This window comes from Erinaceus europaeus, unplaced genomic scaffold (assembly GCF_950295315.1).
Source record: "Erinaceus europaeus unplaced genomic scaffold, mEriEur2.1 scaffold_581, whole genome shotgun sequence".
Classification (NCBI taxonomy): domain Eukaryota; kingdom Metazoa; phylum Chordata; class Mammalia; order Eulipotyphla; family Erinaceidae; genus Erinaceus; species Erinaceus europaeus.
The window spans coordinates 32,047-52,720 of NW_026647658.1; the positions used below are offsets into that span (position 1 = coordinate 32,047).

General features: G+C 38.3%; 1 protein-coding gene across 1 annotated transcript in view; it reads left to right on the forward strand.

Annotated features, from left to right (window-relative positions):
• Positions 1–20,674, forward strand: part of LOC132536408 (AT-rich interactive domain-containing protein 2-like) — a 74,171-nt gene that overhangs the window by 28,854 nt on the left and 24,643 nt on the right. The window lies entirely within an intron of this gene.

Genomic DNA, 20,674 nt, shown 5'->3' on the forward strand with positions numbered 1-20,674 from the left:
TAGATATCACAATGGTTATGCAAAGACACTCCCATGCCTGGGGCTCCAAAGTCCCAGGTTCAGTCCCCTATACCACCATAAGCCATAGCTGAGTAGTGCTCTGGTTAAAAAAAGAAAAAAAGTGTTGGAGCCATGTGGTAGTGCATCTGGTTGAGCACACACATTACAGTGCACAGGGTCCCAGTTTCAAGTCCCCAGTCCCCACCTGCAGGGGGAAAGCTTTGTGAGTGGTGAGACAGGGTTGCAGGTGTCTCTCTCTCTCCCTCTCTATTACCTCCCTTCCCCCTCGATTTTTAGCTGTCTCTATCCAATAAATAAAGATAGTTAAAACTTTTTTAAAAAGAAGTATAACTGATCAACATTCTTACTACAAATAGGACAGTTTTCTTGAAGATAATCCAGCATTTGAAATGAAGTTAATGTTTCTTATTCCCTGAAACATCCAAGTTGTGGGTTTGTTTTTGTCTCTAAAAGTGAAGGAAGTTATAAAGTTAACAAAATATCCAACTCTCATAGCCAGAGAAAATTCTGGAATATTACTTTTGCTGGACAGATGTAGTCTTCCAGAATGCAGCCTGGATTAAGGAGCTCAGTTCATTATTGTTACAAGGGAAAGGAGTTTAAACTTAAAATAACTAGGCCACTTTCATCGTCTAATTTGGGGTGGACTAGCTTTCTTCACTAAAATCCTTTTGCTAGGTTCTCACATTGTTAATTAGGTGGACTGGGGAAGAAGTTCTCTGACTTAAATGCAATTTGGAAACTTTGTTATAGAAGTTAAGCATGGTTCTTCTGTGTAACACTTTTCAAAACAGATATGTGTTTTGTGACTGTCCATGGGATTTTCCAAATACATTTATGTGCTGTTGTTCCATCTCTTTCCGCTCCTGGCTTCACTAGCTCCCAACTTTCATATCCACTCAAATGGTTACTGTGAAGTTTATTGTTTATTAAATGGTTACTGTGAAGAAAGTTTATTAAATGGTTACTGTGAAGAAATGCTCTTGTCAGCAAAAATTTTGCTGGGGGTGGGGAATGATCCAGTTGGCACAGTCTTGAAAAACACTTGTGGTCCGGGAGGTGGCGTAGTGATAAAGCTTTGGACTCTCAAGCACGAGGTCCCGAGTTCGATCCCCGGCAACACGTGCCAGAGTGATGTCTGGTTCTTTCTCCTTCTCAGAAATAGATAAAATCTTAAAAAGAAAAGAAAAACACATAACTTTTTAGAGCTAAATGTGAAAGAAAGCTCATTTATTTCCCAGTTTTGGGTGCATGGGACATATTTTTGACTGAAAAACTTGGCTGAGGAGGAAAAAATTCAATTTTCATGATTTTAGGATCTGTTACTACAGTAAGGATGTCTTGAAAAGAGTCTGAAGGTCATGAATCCCCTAAGTGAAGTCTGTTAATACTTAGTATGGGATTGTGAGGATTACTCTGTCTTTGACACTTGATTCTTTTTTTTCCCTGTTTGTTGCCCTTGTTGTTTAATTGTTGTATAGTTATTATTGCTGTTGTTATTGCTGTTGTCATTGTTGGATAGGACAGAGAGAAATGGAGAGGGGGGAGAGAAAGATAGACACCTGCAGACCAGCTTCACTGCCTGTGAATGACTCCCCTGCAGGTGGGGACCTGGGGGCTCAAACCAGGATCCTTAATGCTGGTCCTTGCACTTCGCGCCACATGAACTTAACCTGCTGTGCTACTGCCCCACCCCCTAACACTTGATTCATAATGCTTTTGTGAGTTGCTGGATTCTTTCGTTTCCTCAGATAAACCAGGGTGCTTCCATGACTTACTTACCCATCAATAAGAAGATCCAGTAAAAACTGCATTTCCTTGGCAGAGGTTTTCCCAGCATAGTTGTATCAGTGAATATGTAAAGGCCACAATAATGAATTGTCTTCAAATCCTTATAAGGAATTCTATTTCCATTGATGAAATGATTTTTTTTAAGACAATACAAGTCTTCCCCCTCCACGCTAAATAAACAGAAAAACTTATTATCTCTTGCTGTAATCCATGTTCCTTCCTTAAGAACAATTGAAATGATAAATCATTGGGCATATCTTAAGAAGTTACTACTGTGGAAAAATAGACATTGAGGCATTTCAAGGTAGATTGAGTTTAACTTCTTCTTAGATTTGCTAATCCTCTACAAAGTAACTTAACAGCTGATGTTCCCAGTTGTGCTAGGATACTAATTTCATTACTTTACAAACTTTGAGATAGTTGCTTAAACATAACTTGGGTGTGTTGCACCCTTACATAGTGGTCTGAATATAAGTAGTCTGGGATTAATAATGCAGTTCTGGAGGAGCCCTTCAGCTTTTTCTTTCTATTTTCTGCATAGACATCCATTTGTAGATGGTACCTGCCACCACATCCTTATTCTAATGATCAGAGCAGAGTGCAAAAAGAAGAGCTCTTCTTTTTATTTATTTATATACTATTTTTATTAATGATTTAATAAAAATTGACATGATTGCAAGGTAACAGGGGAACCATTCTATACAATTCCCACCATCAGAGTTCTGTGTCCCATCCCCTCCATTAGAAATTTCCATATATATAATCCCCTTGGGAGTGTGGATGAAAATTCCTTAAGGGGTCAGAAGGTATGGCTTCTGTAATTGCTTCTCTGATGGACATGGACACATCCTCAGCCTGTTTCTGTCTTTCCATAGTGGGGTAGGGCTCTAGAGAGGTCAGGAAGAACTCTTTTTTTCTAAAGAGCGCACATCTTTTCTACTCCCACCCCACTGATTAGAATCTTGTCAGTACAAGAAAGGTTGGAAAATGTCATCTTCAAACTTTCACAGACAATTTACAAACTCGATCATGAACTAAGCCAAGAAAAAAAAATGCATAGGGGGCTGGGCAGTAGCTCAGAAGGTTAAGCGCAAGGGCCAGCAAGGGCCAGCGTCAAGATCCCGGTTCGAGCCCCTGGCTCCCCACCTGCAAGGAGGTCGCTTCGCAAGTGGTGAAGCAGGTCTGCAGGTATCTATCTTTCTCTCCTCCTCTCTGTCTTCTCCTCTCTCTACTTCTCTCTGTCCTATGCAGCAACAACAACAGCTGTAACAACAATAACAACCACAACAAGGGCAACAAAAATGAGAACAATAGCCTCCAGGAGCAGTGGATTGATAGTGCTGGCACTGAGTCCCAGTGATAACCCTGGAGGCAAAAAAAAAAAAAAAAAAAGCATAGACCCTTCACAGTCATATATAGATAGATATTGCTAATATTCCTTTCTTTTTTAAATTCAAATTAATGTTTATTATCATTTTCCATGAATCTGTTTCCAAAAGTATTTATAAAGATGTCAGCTAATATCCAATACAAATAAGTGAATGCACACTATATAGATGCCATATGTAGCTTTAAAATATATTTTATTTGCTTTATTTTAATGAGAGAGAGACAGACTCCAGAATACTGCTCAGCTTTGATTCATGGTGGCACCAGGGATTGAACCTGGGACTTTGGAGCCTCAGGCATCAAAACTTTTTACATAATCATTTTGCTGTCTCCGCCTACATCATATGTGTTGTATATGTAAAGTAAATGAATATATATGCAGTGCGTGCTGTTCTGTATTTTGAGGTACTTTTCCAGTTATTGAGGTGCTTTCTGAGTTACACACAAAAATTTGTTTCATAGAGTTTTAGTTGTTAAATATATTATTGCATCCTGTTTTACTCTAAAAAAAGGTAACCAACCAGTTTAGGAATTTGCAGCGTATTAACTAAAGCATGTTCCTAAAGATGTTTAAATATTGAGTCTCTTAATAGCTTTATATAACTATAGACCATAATGAGAAATAATATGGTTTAGTATGTAGACACAAGTTGTTTATCAAAATAGATATACAGTGTAAAATCAAGTAACGTTATTTAAAATGAGTATTTTGATTACAATTGTTTTCCACAAATTGAAAGGATTTCGATATATAATAGTTTTATAGCTCACTAATATAGCTATATTACTTTTATAGCTCACTTAGATCACAATGATCTAAGTTTTAGATCTTGTTTCAAAATTGTTACTACAGTTTTGAAATTGTGAAATTTGTATAACATTTTATTTCCATTTGGAATATTTTCATTTAAATGTAGCAGATTTAAATTTGTGGCTTCTCTGACAAATATACTATAGCATAATAATTTTTTTTTCTTCTTTTTTTTAGTCATCAGTAGAGCTTCACCACTTTGGGCCAACTTTTCAGAGAAAGAGAGAGAGAGGGATGGAAATAGACAACAAAACATTGAGGCTTCCCCAGGATGTAATGGCTAGTTTCAAAACTAGGTTGCCCACAGCATATCGATATAATATCTTATATATAAACACATGAGCTTTGATGTATGTGTAAGTGGTAAGTTTTGTACTGAATTCTAACTAAATTAAATTTAAAACAGTTTAAGATGCATTTTAAAATATAGCTTAAAATTTTCTAAATATTTTTTGTTGCCCTTGTTTTTATCATTGTTGTAGTTATTATTGTTGTTATTGATGTTGTTGCGGTTAGGACAGAGAGAAATGAAGAAAGGAAGGGAAGACAGAGAGGGGCAGAGAAAGACACCTGCTTCACCGCTTGTAAAGCGATACCTCCCCCCCCATAGGTGGGGAACCGGGGGCTCTAACCGGGATCCTTAACCCCAGTCCTAGTTTGGTGCCATGTGCGCTTAACCTGCTGCGCTACAGTCTGACCCCCAGCTTAAAAATTTTATACTTGGAAGCCTAGACTTTTACAGATATATACATATACACACATATATATTATTTGTAAATTTCGTAGAACTTGGTACTATTTTTAATTCATTTTAAAGATTTATTTTATATGGAATAGAGTTCGTTCCAAATAAGGAAAAGTGAGTGTACCATTCCAGTACATGTGGATTTCACATATTTTGGCATGGGTTTTTTTTTTTGCCAAGTTCTATATTTAGAATTTCCACTTTAATGCACATGTAATTCCTAGATAAAAGGTTGTTAAATTTCCCTTTTGGTTATCGTGTTTATATTTAAGTCAAATGTGCTACCATTGTGAAAGAAGTCAGACTATCTTATTTATTTTGTTTTGATTCTATTGTCTTAGATATTGTGAACTTAGTCACTATTTTGTTGACTTTTTTTTAAGGGTATGTAGCAAGGTATTTGTTGTGACCTATTGATTGATAGATATTTTTAATTATCCTTTATGAAACCCAGAGGATTGTATTCATTGTTTACTATAATACCATAAATACACATGTCATCAGGATTTGAAAGAGGAATTTTTCAAATCATTCAGCATTTATTATTCATAATTTTTCAAAAACATGATAATGACTTTGAGTTTGAGTAGTTGTTCTCTTGGTGCACCAAATATTCACTAATGACTTTAAGGCTGCATGTGTGTTCACATTCTTTTTTTTTTTTTTTATTTCACTATTATCTATTTGCCATCTTCTCACTCTCTTTTTTTTTTCTTTGATGCTTGTTTTGTGTTCATGTTTTCCATTTTTAATCTTGATTTTTTTTGTTTAATCTTTGAATATATTTTCTTTTTTATTTTATTATTATTATTTGCAGGGTTATCACTGGGCTTGGTGTCTGCACTACGAATCCACTGCTCCTGTGGCCATTTTTTTGGATAGGACAGAGAGAAACTGAGAGGGGGTGGGGAAGATAGGGAGAGAGAGACACCTGCAGACCTGCTTTACTGCTTGTGAGGTGACCCCCTGCAGGTGGGGAGCCGGGGGCTCAACCAGTATTCTTGCACGTGTCCTTGCATTTGGTACTATGTGCTAAAACCGGTGCCACTGCCCGACCCCCTTATTACCTTTATTATATAATTTTTCTTTTTTTTTTTTTTTTTGCCCCCAGGGTTATAGCTGGTGTTCGGCGCCTGCACTACGAATCCACTGCTCCTAGAGGCTACTTTTTCCCCTTTTGTTGCCCTTATTGTTTTTATCGTTGTGGTTATTATCATTGTTGTTATTGCTGTCGTTGTTGGATAGGACAGAGAGGAGGAGAGAAAGATAGACAGCTGCAGACCTGCTTCACCACTTGTGAAGCGACTGCCCTGCAGGTGGGGATCTGGGGGCTTGAACCTGAATCCTTAAGCTGGTCCTTGAACTTTGCACCATGTACACTTAACCTGCTGTGCTACCCTCCACCCCACCCCCACCCTACCCCCCGCTTATTATTATTTTCTCAACTAGAGCACTGCTCAGCTCTAGTTTATGGTGGTGCAGGGGATTGAACCTGGGACTTTGGTGCCTTAGGCATGAGAGTCCCTTTGCATATTATTACATTATCTACCCCGCCCTAATCTTTGAATATATTTTCTGATTTTTACCATTACATTATCTACCCTGCCCTAATCTTTGAATATATTTTCTGATTTTTACCTACCTGCATTTAATGTGATTATTTGTTAGAGTTTAACTTTGCTATCTTATATCATATACTTTCAGTGTCTGCATTGAATTTCTCTGTCCTCTGCTGTTTGTCCAAGAAATTTCAGGAACCTTAGAGTACTCTCCCACTGCTTTTTTTTTTTTTTTAATAAGTGGATATGGATATTTTACTTTCATATTCTTGAGAGCTTATTTGGAATTTCTAGGAGGGGAGCGCAGCTACTCTGCATACCCTCACTGAAGACCTGTCCGTCTCTATTCAGGGAAGGCCTTCCTCTTTGATGGAGTTCTCAGCTTCTGGAAGGACGCATATGGAGCAGTGAGGGAGGAAGGGGACACCTGCCTAGCTAGCCAGATCACCTTCACACCCTTTAGTTCATATTCTTATCAGTATTTTTATTATCTTTATTTATTTGTTGGATAGAGACTGTCAGAAATTGAGAGGGAAAGGAGAGGTAGAGAGGATGAGAGACAGACACCTGCAGCACTGCTTCACCACTTGTGAAGCTTTCCCCCTGCAGGTGGGGGCTGGGGGCTCGAACCTGGGTCCTTGTGCATTGTAACATGTGCGCTCAACCAGGTGCACCACCACCCAGCCCCTATCAATATTTTTATAACAAATCTCACAGTTTCTCTTCCCATATTTTGTCATTTTCTTATGTATTGTTTTTTCTTTCCAGATTACCTTTTTAAATTTTTATTTGAAATGGTGTCATTTTGTGGTAAACTTTGAGATAGATAGATAAAGTTTACTTTTCACTCACATTGAAGTAGTAATTGACCTTGGTATAAAATTCTAAGTATTCGGACTTTCCCTCAATACTTCTGAGGCTAAGATTTTATTGTTATTTTATTGTCCTAGTACTGCTTGAAAACTCTTGATATCATCTTAATTTTGTTCTTTTTATAAAGAATATTTTATTAGCTTAACTATTGGATAGAGAACAGAGAGAAACAGAGATGGAAGGCGGAGTTAAAGAAGAGAGAGACCTGCAGCACTGCTTCACCACTTGTGAAGCTTTACCTTGATGGTGGGGTCAAGTGATGTTAAGCCTAGGTCCTTCCTGGAGCATAGTAACACGGGAACTCGCTGGTGTGCCACTGCCCAGAATCAGCTTTGTTCTTTCATACTTCATCACTGGATTCATCTTGTGATTCATCAGGACCTTTTCAATGCTGGTTTTATTTGATCTTTGAAAGGCATATGTTTCATATGTGTATTATGTTTTTAAAAAACTTATTTACTTTCATGAGAGAGACTAGAGCACTGCTCAGCTCTGGCTCACGGTGATGCTGGAAATTGAATCTGGGACTTTTGGAGCCTCAGGCACAGTCTGTTACCTTATTGCTGTGTTATTTCTCGGGCCTTCTCTGACTACAATATTTAGGTATAGACTTTTTTTCTGGTGTTCCTAGTACTCTTAAGACATTTCAGTTTGAGATCTCACATCTGTGAAATTGTTGACTATTATTTTTTCAAATTTTGTTCTTGATTTATTGTCTTGCTGTGGCATTTCTTTAAGATAAGTACTGATATTTACTTCTTACTGTTTTACTTTTCTCTTTCAGTCTTGGGTTGTTGGAAAAGTTATGACATGCCTTTGAATAGAAAAACAGAAAAAAATGCATCATGACTTTTCCAACAACCCAGTATTTCATCTTCAGATTTTTTTTTGAGCATTGGCTGGATTCAGCTCTACCCATCCTGTTATTTAAACCACTTAAAAATCTTTGTTTCAGAGATTATAATTTTGCAGCCAATGTTTTGTTCATTGTTTACGGCTTACTCTTGCTTCATGCTTGTCATATCTTCCATGTCTTTCTAAGACTACTCTTACGCTGCCTCTGGGTATTTTCATGTGGCAGTGGGTCTGGGTATTTGTCCCTTTGCCCTGCACCAGTAATTCTCAAATCTTTCCTTATTTCCCCCATTTGTTACTCTTTTGTAATTGTGAAATACTGGCGAATTAAGACAGTGAGTGACATGTTGATGTCTGTTATTCTGACTTTTTACCAACACGGCACCTGTCCAAGGGGACACTTCTCTGCAGGTACTTCACTTGTTTTGCTTCTGTTTGCTTTGGTCTTGGTATCTATCTGCTTGTTGTTGCTGCCTCCTTAAAGTCAAGTCATAATCTCGTCAGGGTAGTAAATCTACTTAGGAAAATCCAATCTAGTAAAAGGCCACACAGTTAGAATTCCTAATCCCAGTTCCTTCTCCCCAGTGTGAATGCCAGCTTCCTTTTGCTGTGTCTCCCTAACCTTGTCCTGCCTGTGTCCTCCAGTGCTGTTTAACTGGATGCTGTGATCCAGCATTGTCATATCAGCTTAGTTTTATCTCTAGAGTAAGGAATTTGCCAACAACCAGCAGATGGTGCTGCGCTTTTACCTTTTCAGAAACTTGTTAAGACTTGTCTTTTCTAAATAGTGGTTACAGTTCTTAAATTTCCTTTAAGTTTACAGAACACATAGAGAAATTAACTTTATTTTTATTATCTATGTATGTATATATAGTGATTTAATGCTGAGTGTTTTATTTTTTAAATATTTATTTGATAGCACAAAGAGAAATTGAGAGAAGGGAAGGGAGGGAGAGAGACACCGGAAACACTGCTTCACCGCTCTGAAGCTTTTCTCCTACAGGTGGAGACCAGGGGCCTGAACCTGGTCCTTTTGTTCATTAGTGTGTTCCACTCAACTGGATGTGCTATCACTGCCCAGAGAAAGTAATTTTATAGACAGAGAAAGGGCAGGGGAGACAGCATAATGGTTATGCAGAGAGGCTGTCCTGCCTGAGGCTCCAAAGCCTCAGGCTCAACCCCTTGCACTACCATAAACCAGAGCATAGCACAGCTTTTAAAGAGGGGGAAATATATATATACACATACACACACAGAGAGAAGAAATAAATATATCTTTGGTACTTATATTTCTTTTATTGTACAAAAAATGTTATCAGTACATTTTGGAAACCTTTATGATAGGAATATAACTGACTTTTTTTTATAATTGACTTTTAAAAGTACTGTTATTAGGACAAGGTTGCAGGTTCTAGCCCCTGCTCTGAGCCTGTAAGAAGAACACCTCATGGGCAGTAGAGCAAGTCTGCAGGTGGCTGTCTTCCTTCCTCCATCTCCCCAAGTCCTCTCAATTCTTTTTAGTCCTATCAAATAAAGCAGAAAGAAAAAAGAAAAAAATGGCTGCAAGTGGATTAGTCCTGCAGACACTAAGCCCCAGCAATAACTGTGGTGACAACGAGGGAAAAAAAAACAACCAAACCTGTGATTTATAACAGCTACTGTTTTTGAATGCTTACTGAGTATTGCTTTAAGTAAGCATTTTGTGTATAGTGTTGAAAAACTACTTCAACTTCTCCAGTGAGAATTCTTAGTAAACTTGTCAATTACTATTGACTCTTTAAGACAGAAAGTATACTCAAATACTTTAGCAACAGTAAATTCCATTAAAGTCATAAAATGTTCGTCACCCCAGCTAGCTCAGTGAGTAGAGCATGAAACTCTTAAAGTTATAAAATGTCCTTTCTGGGGATGAGAGAAATTATTGAAAGCATAAGCATAGAAGTTATTACTATTGAGTATTGAGACCCTGAAATTTGTTACTCATATTTTGTTTCTGGGCTTGGCTTTTTAATTTGTAAGATAGATTATGAAGTTTCTTTGTTTTTCAGATTTGAGCATATGTTTAGGATGACTAATCAGAACCTTTTCATTTCTGAAGTATTTAGCATTTATCAAATATTGCCAATGGAAGTGACCACCTGAAGACTTTTCATTGTATGCTTGTGTATTTTGCCCTGTTATGAAAATAGAAAATGAAATATTTACAGCTTATTATAACAGTTTAAGTGATCACCTCATCTAATTGTTCATCTAAAAGAATATGCTGAATTATTTAAATTTATTTCTATTAATAAACCTTTCGTTATAACTTTATCTCAGTCTGGTTTTCTATCCTAACTTGTGCTTCCTGACAATACTTGCTAGAAGAGTCAAATATAGTTGGTTGTATTAAATGAAGAAAAGACATAGATTACAAATTGCTGAGTTTCTGTGATTATAATTTTTTCACTTGTAATTATTTAAGCAGTGAAACCATTTTCTCTTGTGGTTTTTTTTTTTTTAATGTAACTGACACATGATAAAACTTTGCATTTGTGCTGCTCTTTGAGTTTTGACAAATGCAGATAGTTGTGCAAGTAGCACCACATTGTCTATTTAGAACATTTTCATAATCCCCCAAATTGTTTTCTGTCCTTTGATATTCCATCTTCTTTCCCTGGCAACCACTAATATGATTTATGTCCCCATAAGTTTGCTATTTTGTGATGTACCAAAGTAAAGGACTTCGGGGCAGGGGTGGTGGGGTGGTGGTGCTGAGTGTCCGGTTAGTTCCTGGTACATGATAGTGGAGGACCTAGGTAGGGGTTAGAGTGTTATGTGGAAAGCTGAGAAGTGTCACACATGTGCTAACTGCTGTATTGTACTGTCGACGATAAGCCCATAATCCCACAATAAAGACAAAAATTGAAAGAATGAAAAAGAAAAATATATCAGGAAACCCTTAAAAACAAACTGCCATTTTGATAATATATTGATGGGATCAATTTTCTATAGTCTTTTAGCTTTAGCCTCTTTTATTTTCATAAAATAAAATGAGGTACATACATAAGTCACTGTATAAATAATCTATTCGTTTTTGTTGCTGAGTAATATTCCACTGTACGGATATACTACAGATAATTTATGATGCCTTCGTTCAGGGCAATCTGGGTTGTCTCCAGTTTCTGGTGATTAAAAATAGTGCTGGCATTTTCATATAAGTTTTTGTGTAAACACCAGTTTCAGTTTCGTTTGAGTAAATATCAAGAAGGGAAATTACTGGGCCATACTATATATATATATATATATATATATATATATATATATATATATATATATATATATATATATATGTCATTCTATAAGAAATGATAAACTGCTTTTGAGAATCACTGAACCATTTTGCGTAATCATAACAGTGGCTGAGAGTCACGGTTGCACTTCATACTTGCTAGGTCTTGGTATTCATTATTTTTACTTTTAGCCATTTGAAAATCTGTTTAGTAGTATCACTGACCTTTTAATGTTTACTTCCTTAAATGAGTTGTGCTAGCAAGCATTTTTATTTTTATTTGCTATCTGTATATCTTTCCTAAAGTAACTGTTTAAATTATCTGCCCGTTTTCCCCTTCCCCTTCCCCCTGCTCCTACTCCCAGATGGCCCTGCATGTGCAGTACCACTGCATGGTGGCCCCCTGGGTGATTTTTTAAAAATATTTTACTTCTGAGGTGGAGAGTTAGCCTGGAAGATAGTATAGTGGTTATGTAACAGACATTCAGGCTTGGAGGTCGCAGGTTCAGTCCCTGATAAGACAGAGTTTAGCAGTTTGTAGTCAAAAACAGAGAGGAGAGCAAGAGAGAGGGAGAGATACTTATTGCGTTGCTCCACCATCGAGTTCTCCCTGGTGCTGTCTCGTTCTGGTAAGCTACACTGTCTACTTGGTAAGTTGTCTCCAGACGCTCATTATCTTATGAGGTTATTTTATCATTGAATTTTTTTTTGAGCTCTTTGAATGTGCAAGATATTATGTGCAAGTATTTCCACTGTTGCTTGCCTTTCTCCCTCGCTGTTCCTCTCTTAAGCAGAACACTACTCAGCTCTGGCTTGTGGTAGATTGAACCTGGGACTTTGGAAGCCCAGGAATGAATCTCTTTGCATAACTGTTATGCTATCTACCCCCACCCTGTTGCTTATCTTTCTAGGCTCTCTTCAGTATTACTTTCATTTTGTTGATACGTGATTGCAATACAATAAACTAAAAATGTATGTATAAGTTTCCAATTTGCTAAAAGTTTGGCGTAGTATACAGCTGCGAAAATCACCACAAAATTATGATGAACATACCTGTTACAACACAAATTTATTTTCCCCTTTAGTCTCACTTTCCTACCCCAGTCAATAATGACTCTTTTTTAAAAATTGCATGTTGGTTTGCATTTTCTATAATTTAATAAAAATAAATAGTATGGTCTTTTCTTTTGGAGGGAGATCTGATATCTTTCACCTAATAAAATTATTTTGAGATCTGCCTGTGGTATTGCATGTGTCTGAGTTCATTTTTGTTTTATTTCTGAGTAGTGTTTATTGTGTAGATATAACTCAGATTAGTTCCAAACTTTGGCTATTGTGAATAAGGTTACTACGAACATTTTTATTTGAAAAATCTTTTAATTGATTTTATATATCCATTTATGTAAGAGTAAAATGACTGCGTAATGTAGTTAGTGGATGTGTAATTTTTTTTAACATCTTTTTCTTTTTGTTGTTGCCCTTGTTGTTTTATTGTTGTAGATATTATTAATGTTGTTGTTGGATAGGACAGAGAGAAATGGAGAGAGGAGAGGAAGACAGAGAGGGGGAGAGAAAGATAGACACCTGCAGACCTGCTTTACCACTTGTGAAGTGACTCCCCTACAGGTGGGGAGCCAGGGCTCGAACTGGGATCCTTAGCCAGTCCTTGCACTTTGTGCCACGAGTGCTTAACCCACTGCGATACCACCCAGCTCCCGATGTGTAACTTTTTGAGAAGCTAACTTTTCCAGTGTTTATAATCATTTCCATGGGCATCAACTCTGTGTAAGAGTTCTTGACCCCATACATTTACCAGTACTTCATGGTTAGTCTTTTTTTTTAAATTTTTTTTTTATTACTTTTATTTAGTTATTGGATAGAGACAGCCAGAAATTGAGAAGGGAAGGGGTGACAGGAAGGGAAAAAGACAGAGAAGACACCTGCAGCCCTGCTTCACCATTCGCAAAGCTGTCCCTTGCAGGTGGGGACTGGGGGCTCGAACCGGGGTCCTGGCGCCACCACCCAGCCTCCCTCATGGTTAGTCTTTAACTGTGCTTGATCTAATTTTGAATTTCTTTCTCTGACATACCCTTAAGCATATACAGTCCACTTACAGTGCCCATCTACTGATTTGACCTAGAAGTAAAAGTGAAAAATAAAGTAGAGTATAAAAAGTACAAAGTTTGTGATGGCTATTGCTTTCCATTAGGGCATATCCCATTCTACCATAGCTACCATTTTGCAGAACAAAAACTAAGTGATGGAAGCTATCAAAGGACCCACTTTATTGTAATGTGAGCACTTAACCAGGTGTGCTACGGCCTGGCCCTAGATCCACTTTATTAAAAGCAATGAGATTAACACAAATTTGAGGGAGGACCTTCATGAGGCACGTATCAATCACCTCATCACAGTAGCATTCATGACTTAAGCAGAGTTCGAGTGTTCAGAGAAATAGCTGTACCCAATCACAGTGTTAAAATTACTGCAGTTATGCTGGTTTAAGTGAACTGGGAGTTATAACATACTGCATTATGTCATATGGGTGATGTATCTATTAGTGCTGGTGTAAAGGCAGCTGAAAAACTTTTGGAAACTCAAGCTGATCATGCAGGAAAAATTATTTGCCAGAGTATGGGTGAATTCTTCCTATTACTGCTTAAAAAATAAGGCCTGAACAAAATGACTTTAATTTTGTCTATAAGAAGGCCAAGTCAGGGGGTCGGGCGGTGGCGCAGTGGGTTAAGCGCATGTGGCGCAAAGCGCAGGGACTGGCGTAAGAATCCCGGTTCGAGCCCCTGGCTCCCCACCTGCAGGGGAGTCGCTTCACAGGCGGTGAAGCAGGTCTGCAGGTGTCTATCTTTCTCTCCCCCCATCTCTGTCTTCCCCTCCTCTCTCCATTTCTCTCTGTCCTATCCAACAACGAATTGCATCAACAAGGGCAATAATAATAGCCACAACGAAGCTACAACAAGGGCAACAAAAGGGGGGGAAAAAAAAGGCCTCCAGGAGCGGTGGATTCATGGTGCAGGGACCGAGCCCAGCAATAACCCTGGAGGAGGGGAAAAAAAAAAAGGAAAAAAAAAAAAAAAGGCCAAGTCTATGCCAAGTTTCAAGGCACTTCTTGATGTTTGCACAGTGATAAAAATCACTTGATGCATTTCTCATTATGTATCCTTGTCATTAAATTAATGACTGGGTATAAATGATAAGTCACTGGGTGGGAGGGAGATAGCATAATGGTTATGCAAAGAGACTCTCCTGCCTGAGGCTCCAAGGTCCCAGGTTCAATCTCTCACACCACAGTAAGCCAGAGCTGAGCAGTGCTCTGGTAAAAAAAAAAAGTAACTTACACTCCCAGTGAACTGTGGGTTCTGTGGAAGGTAGTTGTGTTTGGAAAAGAAAAAGAAAATTAGCTAAAGCATAAATACATAGGGGGCCAGGTGGTGGCACACCCAGTTAAATACATGTATCACCATGTGGAAGGACCTGGGTATAAGACCTCCTCCCCACCTGTAGGGGGCAGAGCTTCATGAGTGGTGGAGCAAGTCTGCAGGCGTTTGTCTTTCTCTTTACCTCTATCTCCTCTCTCAATTCTTCTCTGTTTTGTGAAATAAAAATAGAAACTAGGGAGTCAGGTGGGTTAAGCGCACATGGCACAAAGCTCAAGGACCTGTGTAAGGATCCTGGTTCGAGCCCCTGGCTCCCCATCTGCAGGGGAGTCTCTTCACAGGCCGTGAAGCAGGTCTGCAGGTGTCTATCTTTCTCTCTCCCTCTCTGTCTTCCCCTCCTCTCTCCTTTTCTCTCTGTCCTATCTAACAACGAGAACATCAATAACAACAGCAATAAAAAAACAAAGGCAACAAAGGGGAAAATAAATAAATATTAAAAATTTAAAAAAATAGAAAAGAAAAAAAAGGCCTCTGGGAGCAGTGGATTTATAGTGCTGTCGCTGAGCCCCAGTGATAATCCTGGTGGCAGTAAGAAACAAAACACAGAAAAATCCAAAATATCTGAAGACTGTGCTAACTGAATCAAGATTTTCTTTTTTCCCCTTTCTGAAATCAGCAAGATAGACTCTCTACTACTGGCGAAGCTAAGAACACTGGGTTTCCGCTGTGTCCACTTCTTAATCAGAGGGTATTTCCCTGAGAAGCATGATGTCAACACTTCTCGTCCTTCCCCCAGCTACCTGTTGCAGAGACCAAGTCCTGGGCAGGTAGGGCTAAAAGACACTGGCTCACTGCTGCCCACTTCCCACTCCTGGTGCAGTGATCATGCTTGTGTGGATTACTTAGAATACCAGAAACCCGTGCCAAGGCAGCAGCTCCACACTAGGAGAGACAAGTAGAGGAACATGAGGCTGTTGTCCTCTACTCTGCCAGCCTTTCAATCCCGAGTTGAATTGTCACTTCACAAGTGCACAGCTAGCTCCAGAGCCATGTCTTAGAGATTATGCCTGGGAGGAACATCAGTGGCATAAGTACCCCATACACACACACACACACACACACACTAGAAATTTTATGCCTGCATCATATTAATGCTCTTGGTGGAGACTGTATTTTTTAGTTAGAAGGTGAGAATGAGAAGAGGAGAAGCATCACAGCAGTGCTTCACTGTTTCTGATTCTTCCCCTTTTCATGTAATTTCATGTAGTAGCCTGAGTGCCAGCCCTGGTCCTGCCACCTGATAAAGTGTGTACTCTACAGGATGAGTTACCTCCCAGTCCCAGCCTGCCTGCCTTTCTTTCTCTTTAATTTTTAAAAATTTTATTTATTTATTTATTTATTGACTAGAGATAGCCAGAAATCAAGAGGAAAGGGGGTGATAGAGAAGGAGAGAGACAGAGAGACACCTGCAGCACTGCTTCACCACTTCAAAGCTTTCCTTCTGCAGGTAGGGACCAGGGGCTTGAACCTAGGTCTTTGTGCATTTGTAACATGTGCACCTAACCTGGTGCACCACCATCCACCCCTGAACCAACCTCCCTTCCTCCCTTCCTTCCTTCCTTCCTTCCTTCCTTCCTTCCTTCCTTCCTTCCTTCCTTCCTCGCCACCATGGTTATTGCTAGGACCTGGTGTCTGCACAAGGACTCCACTACTGCCAGTGACATGACCCCCACCCCCATGAAGAAGCTTTATGAACAGTGAGTGAGGCTGTGGTTCTTTCTTCCCCCTTCTTTTTCTCCACTCCTGTCTTGTTTCACTCCCTCTATCTGAAAATTTAAAAAAGTGTTAAAAGCCAAGTTTTCCAGGAGTTGTGGTTGCTCAGTCCGTGAGCCTAAATAAATAAATAAATAAATAACACCAGAATGGAGATTGTGAATGGCAAATAGGAGGGTACTTGTAGATGCATTAAAGATAAAGTACAGCTTAGGTAATTTGCAGGAAAACAGATAACTGGAGTATACCTCCTGGCTTCAGAATAAACCCCAAACACTGACTGGGAACTGACCTTTCAGAAGAGCCCAGATTTGTTTGGATCAGTCTATGGTACAGATTTTACTTCAGGTTATTATTGAAAACAGGAGACTAGTTACCTGGCTATTAGTGTTGTTTAACTAGCTGTGTTTGCCAGGAAATGAGACAGAGAGATCTGCCAAAAGCACAGTTACTTATGGTGACTGTGAATAACCAACCAATTACTGTTACCTGAGGAAGAGCATAAGAGTCTTTCTTGGCAGTAAAGAGAGAAGGCAGGAATTGATTTGGCTGAAATAAGCCAGCCAATGACTAAACAAATGAATAACAACAACAAATCTTAGACAGAGACAAGTGGTCTCCCAAGTTGCTATGATAGAGTATGTAGTAAAATACTCAACTCCCATCAAAATATTTTGAGCCATGCACAGGAATTGAAAAGTGTAACTCAGACCAGAAAGACAGGGGAAAGGGACAGGCAGTACATAACTGCCAGTGAAATTAATCAGATGTCAGTTTTAGCAGACATTTCAAAGTAGTGATTACAGATATATCCAGAAAACTAAAGGAAGGCATGGTGTTTATTTTTAAAGATAGAGACAGAGTAAAAGAGACCACAGCACCAAGTTTCCTTAATGCGGTGGTGACAGAGCTTGAACTTTGTCACACTATTCCAGGGAAGCTATTCTGCTGGAAACCGTGGTTTTCAAAGTGAATGAAACTTAAATGACAGCGTATAAAAAGCAGAATATCAACAAAAAGAGCAGGGACTTGACTGTCTGGGGCCTCAGGGTTCATCCCACCAGTTGACATCAATGCTATATATTGACATGCTACTCTGGTCCCATTCTTGAAGTAAATAAATCTGTTAATATAAACAGTAGAAAATATTTTTAAAAATAAATGGGAAATGAAAAATATTAAATGAATCGAAAATTCACTAGAGGACCTCAATGATAGATTGGAACTGTCAGACAGAACCTAGCCAATTTAAGAACAGCTTATACATATTATGTAATTTTCAGACACAAAGAAGGAACAATGAGGACAAATGAAGAGTTTCATAGTAATATAGAATACAGTTAAGTATACTACTGACATTTACATAATATGGAAGTAAGAAGAGAGAAAAGGATTCAAAGAAACTATGAAAATTTCCAAATTTAATCTACGAATGTGGGACCTCAGCAAATTCTAGGTGGCATAAACTCCAAGAGTTTAGAGAGAAAAGACAGAATAAAAATAATGGAAGAGACCTGGAGAAAGCACCAAGATAAAAGCAGCTCACCACTTTAAGGTAACTGCAGGAGAATTAATAGGTGACTTCTCTTCTGGCAGAAACCAGAATGCAATGGAATAACACCTTCAAAAGTGCTTATCAGAGAAAAAGTAAACCTGCCAACTGAGACTCCAATATGCAAGGAAACTTCTTCTCAAAGCGAAGGTGAAAGGAAGATATTCTCATGTAATTAGACTGAGTTTGTGGATAGCACATGCACCTTACCAGAAATCCTGAGGTGCTAAGAGATGCCAGGTAAGATGCCTGCATTGCCACCCATTTAGCCACGACTGAGCCCCACCATCACACAAGAGGTACTAAGACACCAAAGGAAGCTCTGGTGGTGTGGTGTCTCTTTGTCTCCATCTGAATGAACAAGTGGTCTGAAGTACTGTAATTTCAATATGTGCAAGGCCTCATTTCCACCCTTCAAGAAAGAACTAAAAAAAGCTCTTTAGACTGAAATTAAGTGACTCTACATAGAGATTTGGATTCACACACACACCCAAAGGAACACCTGTAATAATAAAGTATAGATTCATATTTCTTTCCTTTTCTTAATTGATTTAAATCAGTTTAATTTAAATTTCAAATCAATTGTGAAAACTATTTATATATTGCATCTGGGTCCTATAACATGCAGAAATGTAGTATATATGCTAATAACAACATAAAGGTTGTTTGTTAGTAAGACTGTGTTGAGCTATAGAAAATACTCTAGGTATTAACTCAGATCCATATGAATAAGTGCGGAGAGCCATAAATAATGAACACGAGGCTAATATAACATAAACTATATATATATATAGTTCTCCTTTCTCTCAATTTCTTTCAAAGTCATAAATTGTGGAAAGTAATGATTATAGCAATTGATATAAAATTACAACATTTATAGAATGAGTTATTGTACTTTATTGTTGAGTTTGTAATGTTTATAGGGGTAATATATGTAACAACCGCATATAAAAGAGGGGGCAAGCAAAAGAAATAGTGTATTTCTCTTTCTCACTGGCGTTAGTATGGATTTGAAAAGATATATATGGAAAGTCCTAGAACAAGCATATAGGAAAGAGCTAAAGGAAACATGATGGAAATCACTAAAGAAATCAGAATGATAGATTAGAAAACATCCACTGAATGTAAAATAAAAAAGTAAAAGGGAAATAACAGCAATAAAAAAAAACTCACCACGAGGCTTAACTTCTGAGCAAATAACAAAAAAGGATTTGTAAAATAGATGTAAAACCAACTTTATCAACAATGACATGAAATGTAAATGAATTAAACTATCAAAAGGCAAGGCTGTCAAGATGGATAAAAATTATGTAGAGTTCAAAATATTTATAAAAAACATGCATTAAATGCAGAGGTACACATGCATAGAAAGTAAGAGGATAGAAATATACTATGTAAACCATGATATATCTATCTATCTATCTATCTATCTATCTATCTATCCATATCATTGCATTATACTAAGAAAATGTTAGTGTATTAATATAAGACAGAATAAGCTTAAAATGATAATATTACTGGGACTTATATTGACAGTGATGATAGTGCTTGCTAGAATAATTAGTATGCATTTATTTTTATTCTACTAGATACTTTTTAAAAAATATTTATTTTCCCTTTTGTTGCCCTTGTTGTTTTTTATTGTTGTAGTTATTATTGTTGTTGTTAGATAGGACAGAGAGAAATGGAGAGAGGAGGGGAAGACAGAGGGGGAGAGAAAGACAGACACCTGCAGACCTGCTTCACCGCCTGTGAGGCAACTCCCCTGCAGGTGGGGAGCCGGGGGCTCCAACCAGGATCCTTACGCTGGTCTTTGCTCTTCGCGCCACATGGCTCTTAACCCACTGCGCTACTGCCCGACTCCCTAGATACTTTTTTTTTTTTTTATCACTCCAGCTCTGGAAAGGTGTTTGTTTTTTAAATTTATTTATAAAATAGAAAATATCAACAAAACCATAGGATAAGAGGGGTACAATTCCACACATTTCCCACCACCAGGATTCCATATCCCATCCCCTCCACTGGAAGCTTTTCTATTCTTTATTGCTTTCTGGGAGCATGGACCCAAGTTCATTATGGAGTACAGAAGGTGGAAGATCTGGCTTCTGTAATTGCTTCTGTTGACCATGGGCAATCCATACTCCCAGCCTGTTTCTATCTTTCTCTAGTGGGGCAGGGCATTGGAGAGGTGGGGTTCCAAGATACATTGGTGAGGTCGTCTGCCCAGGAAAGTCAGGTTGACATCATGGTAGCATCTGCAACTTGGTGTCTGAAAAAGCATTAAGATATAAAGCAGAATAAATTGTTTAATCTGGAACCCAAAGGCAAGAATATAGCACATGAGATTTAAGGTCTCCATTTTGGAAGAAATTAGTAGGTCTATTTTAGGTGTATTCCAAGGGGCCCTTGACTCTATTGATTTTTGCCTGAGCCTGACAGCTAACATGGAGGTGGGCCAAAGGTATTATCTGGGGAGATGGATGTCAGAGTTGGGAATAGGACTAGAAAGCTGGATCAGGGAAGGGAATATCTCCCAAATCTGGGAAAAGTATATAGCTACCTTAACTATAAACCCCATCAATTTGATCTGCGGCCTCTATTCAGCACAGGAGCATGTGTACCACTGCATCCCTGTAGGTCTG